This window comes from Diceros bicornis, chromosome 8 (genome assembly GCF_020826845.1).
Source record: "Diceros bicornis minor isolate mBicDic1 chromosome 8, mDicBic1.mat.cur, whole genome shotgun sequence".
NCBI classification, from domain to species: domain Eukaryota; kingdom Metazoa; phylum Chordata; class Mammalia; order Perissodactyla; family Rhinocerotidae; genus Diceros; species Diceros bicornis.
Window position 1 is genome coordinate 63,237,756 of NC_080747.1, and position 22,871 is coordinate 63,260,626.

Here is a 22,871-nt window from a genome sequence, read left to right on the forward strand (position 1 = left end):
ATAGCCTAAGAATAGGACATTCTCCTGTATATGCTTTTCAAAGTACTTTTATTTTATTTTTTTCTTTTGGTGAGGAAGATTGTCCCTGAGCTAACATCTGTGCCAGTCCCCCTCCATTTTTTGTATGTGGGACGCCATCACGACATGGCCTGACGAGTGATGTGTAGGTCCGCGCCTGGGATCCGAACCCGCGAACCCTGGGCTGCTGAAGCGGAGCGCGCAAACCCAATCACTATGCTACTGGGCTGGCCCCAAAGTACTTTTATGTTTTAGTATAGCTTTTAGAATTGATTTATTGCCACTTTTTTCTATTTATAGTTTATTGATTTGCTCTTTTAATCCTATTATCCTGAGATTTGTTTTGTTGTTGTTTTTCTGATTTTCTAAGTTTTATATGAGATTTGTGAGTTTTCATTATTTTTTTAAATAATGAGTTCAAATCCATGAATTTGCCTCTAATTACATGTTTTGATATTTCGTTTTCTTGTCATTATTTTCGAAATAATCTGTCATGGTACTTTTTGTTCTTTTTGGGGAGAGTATTTAAAACCTTTTTTGGCTTGTTTAAATTTTTGTTTTATTCTAGTTTGACTGCCTTATGGTTGAAGAATGCATCCTTTGTAGCTCCTGCTTTTTTGTGTGTGAGGAAGATTAGCCCTGAGCTGACATCCAATGCCAATCCTCTTTTTTCTGAGGAAGATGGGCCCTGGGCTAACATCTGTGCCCATCTTCCTCTACTTTGTATGGGACGCTGCCACAGCATAGCTTGACAAGAGGTGCATCGGTGCGCGCCTGGGATCAGAACCTGCGAACCCCAGGCTGCCAAAGCGGAGTGCGTGCACTTAACCGCTACACCACTGGGCCGGCCCCTATAGCTTCTACTTTTTAAAAATTTCTTGAGACTTTCATTGTGGCTTATAGCGTAAGACTGACATTCTTTTTCTAAATATTCCATGAACACTTGGAAATAACGTATTCTGAGGCTTCCAGGTAAAGATAGTGGATTGAACACCACAGTGATAACTGATTAGAAAATGCCAAATTCTAAGTCAGCAATAGAGAAAGCCAAAAAATTAATATGATCTAAATTTCAGGATCTTTAAAAAGGCTCAGGATCTAGCTCTAGATATCTCTGGAACTGGGTGTTATGGTGTGTGTGGGGATGGGGCAAGAGCCCTCTGAAATAGGGAAGATCAGTTAAAAACTATTGAAGATTTTTACATACTTCACTGGGTATGTATGTAAACTGGGTAACTGCCCTTTCCCATGCTGGCAGATGGCTGGAAACATTAAAACAGAAGGTCTCTAAACTGGGGGAGATCTGAAGTTGAGAAAATTGAAAACAGGGAGATACAGTGAATATGTGTTAGACTGAATGCTGAGAAACCCTTTCCTCCACCCTACCCGTCGCCCCTGATTTGGCTCCCACAACTCTGGCCACCAGGTCTCACCCTCTAGGCAGGAGGAGATTAGATGAGACTTAGTGAGGGTTAAGACTTTTGAGCAGCTTTACAGTATTTTCCTTCCCTTTTAAACATTCCTGCTGGTTTTACTGTCTCTTTCAATCTCTGGATAGAGAGAGAGTTGTTCGTTTCTGGTACTTTGATGAGAATTATTTGATGTGACTTAAAAATAATTGTTACAATTTGTAGCTTGTTGGTTTTTGATACTTGTTTTCAGGTTCCTCTTTCCCTTCTTTCTTCCTTCTTCCCTCTTTCTCCTTCCTTTTTTTTCTTTTAATAGTGCTCTAAAGTTTTTCTTCTGTTTTCTTCCTCCTCCTTTTTGTCTGTTTTTTCTTTTTTAAAATTTTTTTCCTCCTTTCTACTCTTCCTTCCCTCCTTGGTCATCCACCTACATGTTGGAAAGACATGAAACATATAATTAAATTTATGGGAAAATTATTATGAATTAGTGGGAAGTGAATACCACAGAATAGTTTTTCAGTGATGTGCAACTTAATTTTGATTACATAGTGTCGCTAATCAAAACATGTTGCTTGCTGGATGCTGCCTGAGTTAATAATGCTATATAATTAACAAATCAGTTGTTTATATTACAAATGTTTTTAACATAAAAGTTTGTTCTCTAAAGATGTTTAAATGTTTTCCTGTGGTCTTATTTATATTATTGATTCATTATGTCATAAAACTTTTTTAACATATTTGACAGTCTCTGAATTATTACTGATTCCAAATTAGTGGCATCAGTAAGTTTATTATGAAACATTGATTCCTCCTGTGAGTGAGTGGAGTCCTACTCTTCCTCTTTATTTTCTTATATCACAGGACAGTTTCCCACTAGTATACTCTAAAATCAAGTTAAGTAAATGAAAGAGAGTAAAGCAGTGTAAAGAAACTATGTACTTTTAAAATATGTGTGCCGCTTGTTCTGTTTTAGTTTAGAAACGTTTACTATTTTTATTCTTTTAATTTATTAATATATAATTAGAACATAAAATCTTGAATAGTTTAGAATGAGGAAGACTTCTAAAAACTTCACTAAATATGATTGAAATTTTGAAGAACATCTTTTAAAAATACATTGTATAATAACCTAGCTTTGACATGAACAGTTATCATAGCATTAAAGGCAATATAACTGTAGCCCTTTTACAATCATGTAAATGTCCAGATTTTGAGGACTTATAAATAATAATGGTATTGGCAAATCAAATCTAAACTCATTTTCTAAAAAGAAAAAACACAGGGTAGGACAGCTCAGATTTATGTTTATACCAAATTGTGCCAAGACCTGATTTAACTAGTGTTTCTTGTCTGGATTTCAAATATACTTGGATCTTTGATGTACTTAATAGAAAGGCAGTGTCTTTGATGTGCTTTTTTTCCCCCTCCTTTTAAAGTTGTAGACATGGTCCATTCATAGGCGTGTATCACTGTATTTTGCTTGTGTAATAGTGAATTGTTTTGTGGCAAGAATATGGTCAGACTGGCAGCTGATAAAAGATGAAGTATATTGTAACAAAAATAAACAAGTTCAGGCCAAGGGAGTATAAACATACTAAAGTCTGGTATTGAAATCAGAGCTTTCAGTTTCAGCGAACATGTTAGAGCAGGAAAAGTGCATGTGTTGGAGTTCTTTTAAACAAGGTGTGGGTATTATAGTACATAGAAATTGAGAGCTTATTTGGAAGCAACTAGGTCCATAAGTTAGAGTGGCAAGCAAGGCATACTGCTGAGGGCAATTAGATACAAACAATAGTTGGATAAAAGGCGGCAGCCCGTTGACTCATGGCTCACTGCCATTTCTCTTCCTCCTTTTTCTTCATTCCTTCCAGTTGATGATTAACTTTTCTTTTGTTGCAGTATTTTTGGTATACTACAGTGTGCTGTGTCATAGATAAGGGAATTATAAAGAGGAAAATAAACTGTTGAATGTAGAAATCAAATTCTGTACTTTTTAGTTCTCGTTAAAAATAAAGGAAGTAGATTGGCAATAGATCTTACATCTTCAAGAGTATGGGGCTAAGAAAGAGGAAAGACTAATATTTGTCTAGAACCCAATATGTGCCGGCATTTTGCTCGATGCTTTATCGTGAGAGATGTGTATTTAACTGGGATGAATAATCCTTGTAATATTTTAGTTTACATCCTTTGGATGGATTTTTATCAGTGTTCTTACCCGTAGGAATATTAGAATAAAAAATAGTTTATTATCATTTCCAGTTTTCTTACCTATGCTATCATGAAATCAGATAATTTCCTAGAACTTTTGGGAATTGAAAGTGTGACTCTCCTCTTCTATCAGATATAAATAATAGCATACAAAAAACCACACCATTTGAGATAAAGAGCTAACTTCTGTAATTCACTGCGTTATCTCAATCATGCGTGCTCTTTGATCAATAGAATAACACAAGATGAAAAATATAAATGTGGCATAACATGTAAAAGAGGAGTAAACTGACTTGCTTTCCTTTGTTTGCCAATCTATTTGTTAATAAGCAGTTGTCAATATACTGCACACACAACTTTCTTTTGTTAGCTTTATTTCAAAAACCAGCGATAAGTATGATACTTGTACTGAATTCTTTCTTTATCTGAATAGTGGGAGAAGAAATTAAATGGATCTGAAAGATAATTCCTTATGAGTTTCATTAGTGTTACTTCTAAACAAATAATAACATTCACTAATATAGTATTTACAGTAAACAGTAAAATATCTTTTAGACCCTATTATGGATTATTAAATATATTAAATATAAACACAAATTAAGCATTTTCCCAACATCTTTATCACAAGCAATGATGAAAGCTGCATCTGCTTAAGAGCACCCTCCTTCCCCCATTTAGATTTTGGTAAAGATATTAATTTGTTAAAGCGATGTAAAGCATAACTCATACCACAACTTGTCTTTGCATGAATTTTCATATATTTGGAGACAAATAATGTATTCTGATACAGGAGTTGGCAAACAGTGGCTCTGTGTTCTGTTTTTGTACCACCTGTGAGCTTAGAATGGTTTTTTAAAGGGTTGTATAAAAAAAATAACATGCACAGCAGCGATCATATGTGGTCCTGAAAGCCTAACATATTTGCTATCTGGTTCTTTACAGAAAAAGTTTGCCAACCCTAAAATATAAATATATAACACACAGTTCCAGTTCCAGATGAGATGGTGCAATCATGTGACGCTCTGTCTCTCCCACTGAATGCATATTATAAAACCTGGACAGAATACACGCAGTAGTTATTTGAAGACTCTGAAAAGTAAATAGTAGCAGGTGAATTAGGGAAGAACTAATTTGAAGTGCCACCAAACTGGCAGTGAGTTTGCCATTTTCCCTGTGTTGTCACATGGTCTCAACATAGCCTGAAAGCAGGAAGTGGGCATCAGTGCAGGAAGGGAGAGCTCCAGGTGAAGTGCTCTATTTCAGGCTTGAGAAGTAGAGATCTTGGCTCCTCTCAGTGACAGTGGGTGCAGAGGAGGACACAGGTATCTAAGACTTTGAGGAAAGGGAGCCTGCCTTTCTTAGTAGAGGACCTATGGTCACAAGAGTGTCGGGCACACTGCCTTTGCTTTTTTTGTCTGTCCTCCACTGCAGGACGGGTTGCAGAAAGTAAGTGGCAAAATGGGGTAAATAAAGCTCCCAGCTTTCTGGGCAGAGTGCCAAAAAGGAGAGCCCCAGGGAATGAGAAAGTATGGGGGACGTCAAGGAGAGGGGAGAACTTGGGAAAGAGACCTCATAAAAATTATTTATGAACTTCTGGAGATGAAATTAATGGAGATGAAGAGTTAAGAGTCAGAGAACTTGAAGATAGTTGATAGAAATGATCCAATCTGAAAAACAGAGACAAAAGATTGGAAAAAAAAGAGAAAGCCTTTAGGGTCCTATGGGACAATAACAAAGATCTAACTTCATATCATTGGCATCCCTGAAGGAGAGGAGGAAGTGTTGTGCAGAAGATTACTTAAAGAAATACTGGCAAGAATACAGAGAAACTCTCATACATTGCTGATAGGAATACGAAATAGTATAGCCACTCTAGAAAACAATTTGGGGTTTGTTTTTTTTTTGGCACTACCTGATTTATTTATTTTTTTTTTCCTTTTTTTATTGTGGTAACATGGTTTATAACATTATATAAATTTCAGGTGTACGTCGTTCTATTTTGATTTCTGTGTAGATTGCATCATGTTCACCACCCAAAGACTAATTACAAGCCATCACCACCCACATGTGCCTAATCACCCATTTTGCCCTCCTCCCTCCCCTCTTCCCCTCTGGTAACCACCAGTTCAATCTCTGTCTCTATGTGTTTGTTTATTGTTGTTTTTATCTTCTATTTATAAGTGAGATCATACAGTATTTGACTTCCTCTGTCTGACTTATTCCGTTTAGCATAATACCCTCAAGGTCCATCCATGTTGTCACAAATGGCTGGATTTCATCGTTTCTTATGGCTGAGTAGTATTCCATTGTGTATATATACCACATCTTCTTTATCCATTCGTCCTTTGACGGGCACCTAGGTTGCTTCCAGGTCTTGGCTGTTGTGAATAATGCTGCAGTGAACATAGGGGTGCATATATCTTTACGCATTCGTGTTTTCATGTTCTTTGGATAAATACCCAGCAGTGGAATAGCTGGATCGTATGATAGTTCTATGCTTAATTTTTTGAGGAATCACCATACTGTTTTCCATAGTGACTGCACCAGTTTACCTTCCCTCCAGCAGTGTATGAGAGTTCCCTTCTCTCCACATCCTCTCTAACACTTATTTCCTATCTTGTTAACTATAGCAATTCTGAGGGGTGTGAGGTGATATCTCATTGTAGTTTTAATTTACATTTCCCTGATAATTAGTGATGTTGAACATCTTTTCATGTGCCTCTTGGCTGTCTGTTTATCTTCTTTGGAGAATGTCTGTTCAGGTCTTTTGCCCATTTTTAAATTGGGTTGTTAGTTTTTTTGTTGTTGGGATGTGTGAGTTCTTTATATATTTTGGATATTAGCTCCTTATCAGGTATATGGTTTGTAAATATTTTCTCCCAATTGTTAGGTTGTCTTTTCATTTTGTTGATGATTTCCTTTGCTGCGCAGAAGCTTTTTAGTTTGATATAGTCCCCATTTTAGTCCCATTTTACTTTTTCTGTTGTTTCCCTTGCCCAGTCAGACATGGTACTTGAAAATATGCTGCTAAGACCGATGTCGAAGAGCATACTGCCTATGTTTTAATCCGTAGATGTGTGGGTTTATTTCTGGGCTCTCAATTCTGTACCATTGATCTGTGTGTCTGTTTTTGTGCCAGTACCATGCTGTTTTGATTACTAGGGCTTTGTCTGTATTTTGAAATCAGGGAGTGTGATACCTCCAGCTTTATTCGTTTTTCTCAGGATTGCTTTGGCTATTGGGGGTCTTTTGTTGTTCCATATCAATTTTAGGATTCTTTGTCCTATTTCTGTGAAAATGTCATTGGAACTTTGATAGGGATGACATTGAATTTGTAGATTGCTTTAAGTATGGACATTTTAACTATGTTAATTCTTCCATTTCAAGAGTACGGAATATCTTTCCATTTCTTTGTCTGCTTCAATTTCTTTCAACATTTTATAGTTTTCAGTGTACAGATCTTTCACCTCTTTGGTTAAGTTTATTCCTAGGAGTTTTTTTGTTGTTGTTGCAATTGTAAATGGGATTGTATTCTTAATGTCTCTTTCTGTTACTTCGTTGTTAGTGTATAGAAATGCAACTGATTTTTGTATGTTGATTTTGTATCCTGCAACTTTACCGTATTCATTTAATATTTCTAAAAGTTTCTTGGTGGATTCTTTAGGGTTTTCTATATATAAAATCATGTCATATGCAAATACTTACAGCTTTACTTCTTCCTTTCCAATTTGGATCCCTTTTATTTCTTTTTCTTGCCTGATTGCTCTGGCTAGGACTTCCAATACTATGTTAAATAGAAGTGGTGAAAGTGGGTATCCTTGTCTAGTTCCTGTTCTTAGAGGGATAGTTTTCAGTTGTTCTCCATTGAGAATGATATTAGCTGTGGGTTTGTCATATATGGCCTTTATTATGTTGAGGCACTTTTCTTCTGTACCCATTTTCTTCAGAGTTTTAATCACAAATGGATGCTGTATCTTGTCAAATGCTTTCTCTGCATCTATTGAGATGATCAGGTGATTTTTATTCTTCATTTTGTTAATGTGGTATATCACGTTGATTGATTTGCAGATGTTGAACCATCCCTACATCCCTGAAATAAATCCCACTAGATCATGGTGTATGATCTTTTTAATATATTGTTGTATTTGATTTGCTATTATTTTGTTGAGGATTTTTGCATCAATGTTCGTCAGTGATATTGGCCTGTAATTTTCTTTTTTTGTATTGTCCTTGTCCGATTTTGGCATCAGGGTGATGTTGGTTTCGTAGAATGAGTTAGGAAGCTTCCCCTCCTCTTCAACTTTTTGGAAGAGTTTGAGAAGGATAGGTATTAAGTCTTCTTTGAATGTTTGGTAGAATTTACCAGGAAAGCCATCTGGTCCTGGGCTTTTATTTTTTGGGAGGTTTTTGATTGCCGTTTCGATCTCCTTACTGGTGATTGGTCTATTCAGATTCTCTGTTTCTTCTTGATTCAGTTTTGGAAGGTTGTACGATTCTAAGAATTTATGCATTTCTCCTAGATTATCCAGTTTGTTGGCATGTACCTTTTCATAGTATTCTCATAATCTTTTGTATTTCTGAGGTGTCTGTTGTAATTTCTCCTCTTTCATTTCTGATTTTATTTCTTTGAGCCTTCTCTTATTTTTTCTTGATGAGTCTAGCCAAAGGTTTGTCAATTTTGTTTATCTTTTCGAAGAACCAGCTCTTGGTTTCATTGATTTTTTTTTTTTTTTTTTTTTTTTGTTTCTTTCATTTATTTCTGCTCTGATTTTTATTATTTCCCTCCTTCTACTATTTTGGACTTTGTTTGTTCTTCTTTTTCCAGTTCCTTTAGGTACACTGCTAGATTGTTTATATGAGATTTTTCTTGTTTGTTAAGGTAGGCCTGTATTGCTATAAACTTCCCTCTTAGAACTGTTTCTGCTGTATCTCATAAATTCTGGCATGTCGTATTTTCATTTTCATTTGTCTCCAGGTATTTTTTTATTTCTCCTGTGATTTCTTCATTGACCCAATTGTTGTTCAGTAGCGTTTTGTTTAATCTCCACATATTTGTGACTCTTCTGATTTTCTTCCTGTAGTTGATTTCTAGTTTCATACTGTTGTGGTCAGAAAAGATGCTTGATATTATTACAGTCTCCTTAAATTTATTCAGACTTGTTTTGTGGCCTAATATGTGATCAATCCTGGAAAATGTTCCATATGCATTTGAAAAGAATGTGTATTTTGCGGTTTTTGGTTGGAACGTTCTGTATATATCTACTAAGTCCAACTGGCCTAGTGTGTCATTTAAGGCCATTGTTTCCTTATTGATCTTCTTTTTGGATGATCTATCCATTGGTGTAAGTGGAGTGTTCACATTCCCTACTGTTATTGTGTTACTTTCTATTTCTCCTTTTATGTCTGTTAATAATTGCTTTATATATTTAGATGCTCCTATGTTGGATGCGTGGATATTTACTAGTGTTGTATCCTCTGTTGGATTGTTCCCTTGATCATTATGTAGTGCCTTTCTTTGTCTCTTGTTACAGTTTTTGTTTTAAAGTCTATTTTGTCTGATATAAGTATTGCTACCCCAGCTTTTGTTTCATTGCCATTGGCATGCAGTATCTTTTTCCATCCCTTTACTTTCAGTATGTGAGTGTCTTTAGGTCTGATGTGTGTCTCTTGTATGCAGCATGTATATGGGTGCTGTTTTTTTAAGCCAATCAGCCACCCTATGCCTTTTTTTTTTTGAGGAAGATTAGCTCTGAGCTAACATCTGTTGCCAATCCTTCTCTTTTTTGCTGAGGAACCTTGGCCCTGGGCTACCATCCATGCCCATCTTCCTCTACTTTATGTGGGATGCCACCACAGCTTGGCTTGATAAGTGTTGCGTAGGTCCGTGCCTGGAATCTGAACCTGCGAACCCTGGGCTGCTGAAGCAGAGCACGCAAACTTAAGCACTGTGCCACCGGGCTGGCCCTGACCCTATGCCTTTTGATTGCAGCATTTAGTCCATTGATATTTAAAGTAGTTATTGATAAGTATATACTTATTGCCATTTTTTAACTTGTTTTCTGGATGTTTTAGTAGTTCTTCTCTATTCCTTTCTTCTTCTCTTGCTCTCTTCCCTTGTGGTTTGATTGGCTTTCTTTAGTATTGTTTGGGTTCCTTTCTCTTAGTTTTTTGTGTATTTATTATAGGTTTCTGGTTTGTGATTACCATGAGGCTCGTATATAATAATCTACGTATATAGCAATCTGTATTAAGCTGATGGTCTCTTTAGTTTGACCTCTTGCTAAAAGCCCTACTCTTTACTCCCATCCTCACACATTTTATGTTTTTGATATCATATCTAACCTCTTTTTTTTGTGTGTGTATCTGTTACCCTCTTATCATGGAAATAGATAATTTTTTCCTATTTGTTGTCTTCTCTTTCCCCCTTAAATAAGTCTCTTTGGCATTTCTTGTAGGACTGGTTTCTTGGTGATAAACTCTTAATTTTTGCTTGTCTGGGAAACTCTTTACCTCTGCTTCCATTCTGAATGATAACCTTGCCAGGTAGAGGATTCTCGGCTGTAGGTTTTTTCCTTTTAGCACTTTATACATATCGTGCCACTCTCTCTAGCCTGTAAGATTTCTGCTGAGAAGTCAGCTGATAGCCTTAGGGGGTTTCCTTTGTATGCAACTTGTTGCCTTTCTCTTGCGGCTTTTAGGATTCTCTCTTTATCTTTAGTTCTGGACAGTTTAATTACGATGTGTCTTGGTGTGGGCCTCTTTGGGTTTATCTTTTTTGATGTTCTCTGTGCTGTCTGTACCTAGATGTCTGTTTCCTTCATTAGGTTAGGAAAGTTTTCAGCTATTATTTCTTCAAATAGATTCTTTGCCCCTTTCTCTCTCTCTTCTCCTTTCGGGACATCTATAACATGGATGTTAGTGCACTTGATGTCCCAGAGGTCCCTTAGACTGTCCTCAGTCTTTTTAATTCTTTCTTCTTTTATCTGTTCTGCTTGGGTGATTTCCTCTAGTCTTTCTTCCTGCTTGCTGATCCATTCTTCTGTATTCTCTACTCTGCTTTTGAGTCCCTCTATTATTGTGTTCTTCATTGCTGATTGGGTCTTTTTTATATTTTCCATTTCTTTGTTGACGTTCTCACTGAGTTCATCCATTATTCTCCCAAGATCATTGAGCATCCTTATGACTCTTAGTTTGTACTCTTTGTCAGGTAGATTGTTTATCTCTGTTTCATTTAGTTCTTTTTCTGAAGTTTTGTCCTGTTCCCTTACTTGGAATGTATTCCTTTGTCTCCCATTTTGCCTCTTTCTCTGTGCTTATATCTATGTATTAGGTAGGTCAGCTATGTCTTCTGATCTTGAAGAGGTGGCCTTATGTAAGAGATGCCTTATGAGGCCCAGCAGTGTGGTTCCCTCTTGTCACCAGTTGCAAATGTTCCAGGAGTGACCCCTGTGTGGGCTATGTGTATCCTTCTGTTGAGGTAGGGTTGCTCCTGGGGAGGCTAGGCTGTCCTCCTGGCTGGCTGGTTGTAATGCTCAGCTGCATGTGGCTGCTAAGGACCCGTCAGTCACTTTGTCAGGCTTGGGGAGCCCCAGCACAGTTGGCTGCAAGGTGTAATAGCACATTCCTGTTGCAGTTTTTCTGTTAAGTGAGTAAGCCCCCAGTGTGGGCGGTTGCTGGGCTCAGGGGCTTACAATTACTGTAGGCCTCTGGCCTGTAAAGTTGTTGTCAGGTGTCTCAGGATTGCAGCTGAGTGGGGCCGGCCCCAGGTGTGGGAGCACCCAATTGTTTCAGACTTTGGAAGGTGGGGCCAATCCCCTTTGTGGGTATTTGAGAAGTACAAGTCTGCTACAGCTGACAAGCCCCACACCACAGGGCCACACACCCTGTCAACACAGTCCTGCCCTGTCCATTTGCCCTAACCCACTAAAGCAGACTCAGTTGCCCCACTGCAGTGGCTCCACACACTCCACCAGCAGGCCCACCCTTCGTGCACACCCTGCCCCACAGAGGGGGACCCTCTCGACTGACTGCAGAGTTTCCAGGCACCCTGCTTATGTGAGCCCACAAGTTGCCTGAGGGCTTGCCATTGGGTGGGGTCAGTCTCTTTGGTGGGCTGCCTGCCCTGGCTGAGCTGGATTAAATCAGTGCTCTAGTGAGTGGGGCAGACCCCTTGGCTAACAGGCCAGGGGAAGAACTCCAATGATGTCTGCCAGCATTGGTGTCAGCACACCTGTACTAGGTCACAACAGCGGTTGCTGCCAGTGTCTCAGTCCCTGGGGAGGTCTCACTTCTCACTGACATGCGTGCAGAGCCTATCAGGTGAGTCACTTTTCACCAAAGGACTGTACACCTTTCTTTCTGGTGATTTCATGTTGCTTTCTGAAACAGGTGAATTTGTGTGTGGGCCCTTTAAAAGCAGTCTCTGTCTCACTTACGTCCTTTGGCTCTTCTGGGGGCATTCCCTGTTGTAGTTAATAGCCAGAAAAGCCAGATATTATGACGCTCGTCTCAGCTGTGCTGAGTCCAAAAGCTGCTTATTTTGGTAATGCTCCCCTGCTCAGATCCCCTGCTTCTCCAGGGAAGGCTTCATACCTTAAGGTTGCTGCCTGCTGGCTGTAAAGCATCACGGCTAGAAGGTGGCTTTCTTCTCTCCAGAGAGGAATTTCTGCCTCTTCCATCTCAGTCAGCACCATCCTTGTTGCGGGGCTTCCTTTTATCCAGTTTTCAGCTCTCTCTCAGGGGTAATTGTTCCAAGAGTAATTGTAAATTTGTTATGTCCATGGGAGGAGGTGAGGTCAGAGTCCGCCTATGCTGCTATCTTGACACTGTCTCTAGAACACAGTTTGGTAGTATCTTATAAAGCTAAACATCCATTTACTGTATGACCCAGCAGTTCTACTCTGGGGTTTTACCCCACAGAGTTGAAACATTTAAAGTGAAATGAAAATTTATGTTCACACAAATATCTGAACACTAATGTTTATATAAACTGTATTGATAATCACCAAGAACTGGAAAAAACCCACTTGTCCTTCTGGGTGTGAATGAATTAAAAAAAAAAGCCCTGGTACATCCATACAATGGAAAAGGGTGTGAACTATTGATAGACAGCAACTTAGATGAATCTCCAAAGGTTACATACTGTAACCTCAGTGAAAGTAGTCTCAAAAGATTACATACTGACACTAAGAGCACAGGCAACAAAAGAGATAAATTGAACTTCATCAAAACTTAAGGCTTTTGTGCGTCAAAGGACACTATCAATAGAGTGGAAAGGCAACCCACTGAATGGCAGAAAATATCTGCAAATTGAATATCTGATAAGAGACTTGTATCTAGAATATATAAAGAACTCTCTTCAACATCCATTGATGATAAAAAGAGAGTGTAGATGGAATGTACCTCAATATAATAAAGGCCATATATGACAAACCCACAGCTAATATCATACTCAATGGCAAAAAGCTGAAAGCTTTTCTTTTAAGATTAGGAACAAGACAAGGATGCCCACTCTTGCCACTTTTATTCAACATAGTATTGGAAGTCCTAGCCAGAGCAGTTAGGCAGAAAGGCATCCAAATTGGAAAGGAAGAAGTAAAACTGTCACTTTTGGTGGATGATGTGATTTTACGTATAGAAAACCCTAAAGACTCTACCAAAAACTGTTAGAACTCATAAATAAATACAGTAAAATTGCAAGGTACAAAATCACTACACAAATCTGTTACGTTTTTATATACTAACAGCAAACTATCAGAAAGAGAAATTAAGAAAGCAGTTCATTTATAATTGCATTAAAAAAATACCTAGGAATAAATTTTACCAAGCAAATGAAAGACCTGTACACTGAAAACTATAAGACATTGATGAAAGAAATTGAAGAAGATACAAATAAATGGAAAAATATTTTGTACTTATGGATTGGAAGAATTAATATTATTAAAATATCCATATTACCCAAAGGAGTCTACATATTCAATGCAATCCCTATCAAAATTCCAATGGCATTTTTCACAGAATTAGAACAAACAATCCTAGAATTTGTATGGAACCACAAAAGATCCCAAATAGCCAAAGCATTCTTGAGAAAGAAGAACTAAGCTGGAGGTATCACACTCCCTGTTTTCAAACTGTATTCCAAGCTATAATAATCAAAATAGTATGGTATTCCCCTAAAAGCAGACACATGGAAGAGAATAGAGAGCCTGGAAATAAACCTACGTATATACAGTCAATTAATTTGTGACAAAGGAAGCAAGAATATACAGTGGGGGAAGGACAGTCTCTTCAGTAAGTGGTGCTGGGGAAACTGAATAGCCATATGCAAAAGAATGAAATCAGGACCACTATCTTACACCATAGACAAGAAATAACTCAAAATGGATTAAAGACTTGAATGTAAGACCTGAAACCATAAAACTCTAGAAGAAAACATAGGCAGCACGCTCTTTTGCGTCACTCTTGGGAAATTTTTATGGATCTGACTCCAAAGAAAGTGGCAAAAAAAGCAAAAATAAACAAATGGGACTACATCAAACTAAAAAGATTCTGCACAGCGAAGGAAACCATCAACAAAATGAAAAGGTAGCCTACTAAATGGGAGATGATATTTGCAAATCATGTATCTGATAAGGGGTTAATATCCAAAATATATAAAGAACTCATATATCCCAACAACAAAAAAACTAACAACCCAATTAAAAAATGAGCAGAAGATCTGAATAGACATTTTTCCAAAGAAGACAATACAGGTAGCTAACAGGCACATGAAAAGATGTTCAACATCACTAATCATCAGGGAAATGCAACGTAAAACCACAATGAGATATCACCTCATACTTGTCAGAATGGTTATTATCAAAAGTACAAGAAATAATAAATGTTGGCAAGGATGTGGAGAAAAGAAAACCATCATGTACTGTTAGTGGGAATGTAGATTGGTACAGCCACTATGGAAAACAATATGGAGGTTCCTCAGAAAGTTAAAACTAGAACTACCATATGATTCAGAATTTCACTTCTGGGTATTTATCCGAAGAAAATGAAAACTCTAATTCGAAAAGATATACTCACCCCTGTGTTCATTGTGGCATTATTTACGATAGCCAAAATATGGAAACAACCTAAGTGTCCATCAGTAGATGAGTGGATAAATAAGATGTGGTATATATATACAATGAAATACTACTCAATCATAAAAAAAAAAATGAAAGCTTGCCATTTGCGACAACACGGATGGACCTAGAGGGTATTATGCTAAGTAAAGTAAGTCAGACAGAGAAAGACAGATAGTGTATGATTTCACTTACATGTGGAATCTGAAAAACAACACAATGAACAAAACAAAACTCATAGATACGTAGAGCAGATTGGTGGTTGCCAGAGGGGAGGGCATTTGCGGGGGGTGGGTGAAATGGGTGAAGGGGATTGAATGGTACAAACTTCCACTAATAAAATAAATAAGTCATGGGGTTGTAATGTACATCATGGTGACTGTAGTCAATAATATTGTATTGCAAATTTGAAAGATGCTAAGAAAGTAAATCTTAAAAGTTCCCATCACAAAGAAAAGAATTTATGACTTGGCATGGTGACAGATGGTAACTAGACTTATAATGATCATTTCACAACATATACAAATGTCCAATCATTATGTTGTCCACTTGAAATGAATATGATGTTGTATGTCAATTATACTTCAATAAAAAATAAAAAAATTTTAAAAAGAACTCTTATAACTCAATAATAAAAAGATAAGTAACTCAATTAAAAAATGAGCAAAGAATCTGAGTACACATTTCTCCCAATAAGATATACAAATGGTCAATAAACACATGAAAAGATACTCAGTATCATTAGCTGTCAGTAAAATGCAAATTAAAACCAAAATGAGATACTGCTTCACACTTATTGGGATGGCTATTATCAGAAAAACAGAAATTGGTGTTGGCGAAGATATGGAGAAGTTGGAACCATTGTGCATTGCTAATGGGGATGTAAAAGGTGCAGCTGCTGTGGAAAATGATATGGTGGTTCCTCAAAAAATTAAACATAGAATTACCGTGAGATCCATCAATTCCACTTATAGATATATACCCAAAAGAATTGAAAGCAGGGACTCAAACAGATATATGTACACCCATTTTTCATAGCAGCATTATTCACGATAGCCAAAAGGTGGAAACAACTCAAGTGTCCATTGATGGATGACTGAATAAACAAAATGTGGTACATACATACAATGGAATATCACTCACCCTTAAAGAGGAAGGAAGTTCTGACACTTGCTACAACATGTATGAACTTGAAAACATTATGCTAAATGAAATAAACCAGTCACAAAAGGACAAATGTTATATGATTCCACTTATATGAGGTACCTAGAGCAGTCAAATTCATAAAGACAGAAAATAGAATTGTGGTTTCCAGAGGCTGAAGGGAGGAGAAAATGGGGAGCTAGTGTTTAATGGGTTCAGAGTTTTAGATGGGGAAGATGGAAAAAACTCTGGAAACAGATGGTGGTCTGAATTGCACCACAATGTGAATATACTTAATGCCGCTGAACTGTACACTTTAAAATGGTTAAAATGGTAAATTTTTTGTTATGTATATTTTATCACAATTTAAGTAATTATGGAGGAAAGAAAACAAAGGTTATATATTATTCCTTTGTATGACATTTCGAAAAGACAAAACTATTGTGGTAGATCAATGGTTGCCAGGGGTTAGGCATAGCTAAGGGAGATCACATGAGGGAGTTTTTTGGGTTCTGTATCCTGTATTGTGGTGGTGGTTACTCAGATGTACGCATGAGTTAAAATCCATAGGACTCTACATGCCAAAAAGGTCAATTTTATTGCCTTTCAATTAAAAAAATATAATAAAAAATATGTAAGCCTATAACAACATAGTTAGCCTGTTAGGAGCCATGGTGGTAGGTGGGGGCAGAGGTTTGGGGCTGTCTTCCAGTACCAGCAGTGAGAATGATTCTTATTTTGTTTCAAGAAAACATGAAAAGAAATAAAGTATGTCTTGTAATTTATAGCATCTAATAGGACTGGTTGCGTAATTTTAAATGCTAAGCTAAAACTAATTTTTTTTGTTAACAAGTAATACATGCTCGTAATAAAATATTTAAAAAATACTGTATAGCATGTCAGAATATAAAAAATCATTCAAAAATTGCAATTTGTAACATTTTAGTACTTTTCGTTACTGCTCTTTCTCTGTGCATGTATTTTTTATGTAATTGCTATCATACTATATATTGAGTTTTGTATTCTCCTTTTCCTTAAATACTGTCTCTTGAATATTTTCTCAAATCATTAAAATTCTTGCAAGGTGTCATTTTAATAGCTGTTTCATAATGTCATATGGATATATCATAATTTATTCAACCTTGTTCCTTTTATTGGACATTTAAATTTTCTAATATCTCTCATTATTAGAATATCATTCCTATGAACATAAATTTACATCTCTCACGTGCACAGAATACAGTCTGTGTACAAATGTGTAACTCTTTATTGAAAAGTCTTAATTTAGTGAGATTCAAACATGAAATAGTTTTCTCCATTCCCTGATTCCAGCTGTGCCATGTACCACTTCTATTCTGTGTTATGCATGGGCATGTTAGATAGATCTCATAATTTCAGTGACTCTCAGTAATTAGAAGTGCAGTCTGATCAGATCAAAACTCTAATCTCATATCCAAAGATTTTCCTTGCCCAATTTGGAACCTGGCTTTTATGGTTCCTGTGATCAGAAGTGGGAAGGGCTTATTAAGTTTCCGTTCACACTTTCTCCCATTCTGGACTTTACAGTGCTGCAGTGACTTGATTCAGTTCCAAAATACCTTGCTCCAATCCCTTTTCCAGGCCTAACTCCTCTGGGGAAGAGGCCTAATGAAGAGGATAAGAGAGAAAAGGCAAATGCCTCCACTTACCTGCCTGTATTTGTGGTCCCCACTTTGGTTGTTGCTGCTTCTATGGCCAGCTGTTATTGGTTTGATGTCCTTCAAACACATGTTCAACCAGCCAACCTCCACTTCTGGCAGGTGCCCCTTGATCTCTATACAGGAGCCTCTTGGAGCCTTGTCTCCTCACTTAGCTTGCTTCTGCTTAGGAAGGGTGTTGATTTATGGTAAGACCTTTTTGGTGGCTTTAATTGTTGGCGTCTTTCATTAGAATATAGGATAGTAAATTCCTCTTTTGCTTTCAGCTTTAGGACCTGGTCATGGTCCTGAAAAAACTTCCAGAAAAGCCTCGTACCACATCTTGTTTCAAGTGCATATATAAAATTTACTACAGCTATTGAAACATTGCTAAGTGTTTTTCCTACTGTTATTTTAAATGTCAGTGCAATTCTTAGCCTGACAACATTTTTTGCCTCACCTGCATAGTACATGCATAGTAGGATATCAAAGGTCTGTCAGCACCCAACAAAGCTTTCTGTTAAAAAACACAACAAAAATCTTTTCTGCTCTAGCAAAAATTAATGGTTGCTTTTGCCCATTCACTTCCTCGAATATCCTTCAGTCTGTCTTCCACCTCAGGAGACTGCAAACTGTGGCCTGTGGGTCACTTCAGCTCTCTACCTGTTTTTGTAAGTAAAATTTTCTTGGAACACAGCCACAGTCATTCATTTATGTGTTGTCTATGGCTTCTTTCATGCTACAGCAGCAGAATTGAGTAGTTGCAACAGAGACCATTGGCCTACAAAGTCTAAAATATTTACTATCTGACCGTTTACAGAGAAAGTTTGCCCACTCCTGTTTTACACCCTTCCTCTAAAATTCTTTCTAAAACATAGACCAAATAAACCATTTGTCTGCTTAGAAACATTAAATAGCTTCTCATGGCTGATATATTCTAAAATCTTGAGCTTTACGTTCAGATCTTTTTTGCAGTGTGGTCTCAAGTCACTATGTTAGGTTCAAATTCAGTATTTCCTGTTATTTTCAGTGATGCAACCTGAAGTCTAGAGTTATTACACATTGTCAGCTGACAGGCTGAATTTGGCTCCCAGACTTATTTTGTTGGGCCCAAATAGTGGTTTTGTTTTCTTTTGTTGAATCAACATTTAAAAACTAGACGAGATCACATAGAAATCCAGATTTGTAGTTGTTCTTGAAAAGTCAGGAGTTCTCATAACACTGGCCTCACAGCCCTCAATGTAACAGTCTGTTAGCGCCGAGTAGCTAATGCCTCCTTCTTACGGATCAATGCTCTCCAGCTCTGCACAGCCTGTGTCATGCAGGTGCTGTTTGCATATACGTGCAAACCCAGTCCTCTTCAATCATGCATGTTACCTCCTCTGGCCACTGTAGGCATTTGAGTTGTCAACCGTGGGCCTAGATATGGTGAGCTACCTCCTGGTCACCTGATCCACCTTGTTCTCACATGACCTCATCCTGCTCCCTCTGCCTAGAAGATCCCTTGTCCTTCAAAAATCTTCATCCTTTAAAATTCAGTTTAAATATCGCCTTCTTTGTGAAATGTCAATCACTTCTTCCTCTATGCCCTTGGAGCACTTTGTTCATATAGTTAGAGTGGCACCTGTGATGTTATAGTTTAGTGACCAGATGGTAAGCTCCTTGAGGGCAAGATTTGTATCTTACTCATCTTTCTGTCTTCAGCATGTTGCTTGACAAAGAGTGGGGGCCAAGTATATGTTGCTAAATTGTATGGTGTTAACATCTAAAAACTGGGAAAGAGTAAAGGATTCCTTAGGCAGAAAGAAAAATTCATGTTTTTCCCACTTAAATGCCTATTCTTTTCCTTTCAGTAATTCACTTAGTTTCCTCTTTTTCTCTCCTTAATTTATAACAAACTCATTTGTGTTTTCCAGGCAACAGATATTTTACTTTTCGTTAAGGATAAGCAACACTTACTAGCTGTGTCCAGGGTCACAAGCTGATAAGCAGTGGAAGTGGGGTTCAAACCCACATTTCTCTCCCTTTAGAGCTCGTGCACGTGGCTGATGGGCCGCTCCTTACTGTGTGTGTGCCCTTGGATAAGTTACAGTTTTCTGAGTCTCAGTTTCTAATTGTAAAAGAGGAATAATAATAGTACCCATCTTTAGCATTCTTGGGTGGAATGAATAAAAATATCTGTATAATGGTTAGAACAGAGCTTGGCTTAGAGTAAGCACTCAATAAGTAGAGATGCTCAATCGATTATTATTATTACTACTTTCCTTAATATTGTATAGAGGATACACAGATTATCTTCCTTTTCTTGGTTTAGACTGTTAAGAGTCATGGGGATTAATAGTACTGGCCCATCTGCAGAAACCATATGCCAGGTCACCCTTTATATAATCTTTGAACATTGCATTTGGAAGGGATTTTGGAGGTCAAATGTTCTAACACGTGCCTTATCCAAAGCAGCAGTCCCTCTGTAGTTTCCAGATAGAGATGATCAGTCATCTGGAGGCTGTCAGAACATTTACAGTGACGAAAGTCGGCCACTTTAGGAGGAATGTGTGATTGTTTAAAAATTATGCATACATACTTTTCTTTTTTCTTTTTTTTAGTTCTATCCTGTGTAAAATGTAAAAAATTAAGTTGAATCCTTTCCCACACTCTTGTCCTTAGTCCTTCAAAATGTTTGAACGGACTTACCTCTACACTGGCAGTTCTCAAAGTGTGGTCCAGGGATCCCTTTTAACTGAGACATTTTCCTCAGGAGCCTTTCTTCTCTCTTCCTCTTTCTTTTAATCAGAAATCCTTGAAGACCCTAAAAGCTCATGCTAAATTTTTGGTGTGCCTGTGTGTATTTTTCTGAAGCAAGGTTTGATAACCTGGAAAAAGTTTAAGAATTACTACCTTAGACACTCTCATGACTACGGTTTGCTCTGCATACATCTGCATCTCAAAAGGGCAAAAAATGGTTAAGAACCACTGTTTTTTAGTTTTCTCATAATGGTAGAAAATGATTGAAGACAAAGATTAGGAATTGCATGGAACGAGGAAAATGTGCAAGTCAAAGCAAAGAGATAGAGTTCACCTGTATCCACTGAGCCACTACCCTGACGTCTTTGGTAAGTCTTTCATCTCGTCTGCTCAGGGAATTATTTCTGACATAATCAGAGAGGTTAAGCAGAAGGTAGGATTCAGTAAAGCAGTCTTTTCTTGAAAACATCTATGCTACAGAACGAGAAGTAACTATTTTGCCCTGTAGTGGACAATACTTTAGCTAAACATAGATAGTATTTTGCCTGTTATGTATTCAAATACACACGTATGCACACACACAAATACAGTGCTTAACATAGTTCAGTATCCCCTTCAAGGTCAAACCATCCGTTTTTTTCCCCTGCTGTACAAAGTCTTATGCTCTGCCATTGAGAATCTAACAGATAATATCATCTCCTCAAAATGGTCATCCTTGCCTTTGTAAGACCACAAAATGTTATTGCATGGGAAAGTACTGTGGGAAGTACAGAGTAACTGAGATGTAGGTACAGAAGCTTGCAGATGTTGCTTTCCTGAGTTATCTCTGGATCATTGTCAGCCCAAATAAATTTCCTGTGCAAGTTTTGGTCAAACTCATGATGCACTTCCCATAGTGTTTTCCCATGCAATAACATTTTGTGGTCTTATGAAGGCAAGGATGACCATTTTGAGGAGATGATATTATCTATCAGATTCTCAATGGCAGAGCATAAGACTTTGTACAGCAGGGAAAAAAGGGGATGGTTTGACCTTGAAGGGGATACGGAAATATGTTAAGCACTATATTTGTGTGTGTGCATACGTGTGTATTTGAATACATAACAGGCACAATACTATCTAAGTTTAGCTAAAATATTGTCCACTACAGGGCAAAATAGTTACTCCTCGTTCTGTAGCATGATGTTTTTGTACGTAGCTATCTTGTCATCATTAGCCAATTAAGTAATTACAGTTATGCCCATAAATATATAATTTTTTCATAATTTTGTGCAATATCTAAAAGAAAAAGTCAAATGCAGGATTTAGGCTATAAATATAATTTAAAATTCAGTAGAGGACATAGTACTAAACATTAGACATGCTAAAATTTGGACAAAAGTATAAACTTTAAAAACATTTTTATATATTTTAAAATTTAATGAAATCATTGTGAAGGCATCCTAATAATGAAAGTTGCAGGAGAAGTAATTGTTTTGCATATCTAAAGCATATTTTGTTATTTTAGCTTACTGTAGAAATGGCAATATAAGTCTGCAGAAAGTATAGTTGCAAAAATCTAAGTTTAATGTATATTAGTATAATGGTATAGATCATAACAAGAAAGATATGTTGGACATCTTGCCTTTTCTTGTATCTATTACTTTCCCAAATTTAAGATAAGTATAGGTCTTTAACAAAGAGTAAAGGAACTTATTTAGAGCTGTGGTGGTTACTTCAGTTGATAATAGAAAAAAGGACAATTTCAGGTAAAGTGGAGAATTAGAGAGGAAAGAAAGGAGACAGGGACGCATGTCCATACCCTTAGTGTTTTGTTTTGTTTGCTTTGTTTGTTTTCTTCTCTTTTTTAACATAGCAAATGTAAGGTGCCTGGTCTGCTGGTGAACTTGATTCAATGCAAATTAAAGTCTAAAGTCTGTGGACTTAATAAGGTGAACTAAGAATTGCTTGATTTTCCTCTCAGAACTCCCACTTATGGATTGGCACAAAGTGAAAATTCCTCCAGTAATGTCCAAACCTTCTCATTTAAGGTTGGGTACTGCATTGTGCCCAAGTGAGTGTCAAATAAATGTGGTCTGATGATGATGAGAATCATTTTTTTCAGGAGGAATTCTCATTATGCTTATGCAGCACATTTCTCACAAAAGTCTCAGAGTCATTTGAAAATAGAAATCTTGTTTGAACTTGAACTCTTACTGCATGATTTTTGCCAGTTATACAATTATAAGTTTTATATGAATTTTAAAAAATTGATTCATTTGTCAAAGTGCAAAATCCTCTAAACATTGGAATATAATAGAACTGATTTTAACTGGTATATTTAAGAATAACAACATGCATTGAAACTGAATGGTAAATGCAAAGGCTTTCCAAAGATGTGAGCCAGGCTTAGGAGTTTTATGACTAGGGCTTGTTCACTATATATTTACTTACTGTAGTTTTTGCTGAGTAGCAGGATAATTATTATTGCGTAGTTAGAGTGTTAGCATAGTATCTTGAAAATGTCTCTGTGTGAGATATGTGTTGTCTGAATGTGTGTCATCAAGTAGTTTTATTTTGGACTC

The 22,871-nt window shown here is 37.1% G+C and overlaps 1 protein-coding gene across 1 annotated transcript in view; it reads left to right on the plus strand.

Moving 5' to 3' along the window:
- MRPL1 (mitochondrial ribosomal protein L1) overlaps window positions 1-22,871 on the plus strand; it is a 78,205-nt gene that overhangs the window by 52,794 nt on the left and 2,540 nt on the right. The gene's annotated exons all lie outside the window — the stretch shown is intronic.